The sequence below is a fragment of the Corylus avellana genome, chromosome ca3 (assembly GCF_901000735.1).
Source record: "Corylus avellana chromosome ca3, CavTom2PMs-1.0".
Classification (NCBI taxonomy): Eukaryota; Viridiplantae; Streptophyta; class Magnoliopsida; order Fagales; family Betulaceae; genus Corylus; species Corylus avellana.
In genome coordinates, this window is record NC_081543.1 from 33,794,328 (window position 1) to 33,794,973 (window position 646).

Consider the following 646-nt stretch of genomic DNA (forward strand, 5'->3'; position numbering starts at 1 on the left):
ACCTTCCGTCGTTGGTTTGCGCATGCATGGAAATATTTTGAATTTTGATCCCCATAAGTGAGCCAGTCCATTTTTGCACGTTGTCGCCACTTCAAATCCTCTTGCTCCATCAGGCTTTGTAATTCCTTCTGGATGTCAAGAGTTTGCCCAACATTCTGCTCTCTTTCCTCCCCCTGTAATTCGGCCAGCTGGAGACATTTCTTTTCCAAGATTCTGTTCGGCTTTCCCAACTCCTCACGTTGCCATTGTAGCAAGGCCTTTTTGCATGCAGACAAATTGCTCAGCAAGGGGTGCCACGGGTCCAGATGAGTAGGGTGCCCCTTCCACGCATTCTTTATGACCTCTCGGCATTTGTCATGAAGTTCCCACCTGGCTTCAAATTTGAAATTTCGGGGTCCCCTACATACATTCTTCCACTCCTTGAGTTTTACTAGAAGCGGAGAGTGATCTGACCAAACCGATACTCCCACTATCACCTCCACCCCTTGATATAAAGCGCACCAACTCTGATTTGCTACAGCTCTATCAAGCCTTTCTTTAGTAAATTCTTCCCCCTCCCGCCCATTATTCCATGTAAATTTTGGACCCGTGAAACCCAAGTCCGATAATCCGCACACCTCCAATGTATTTTGGAAATTTTCCATCA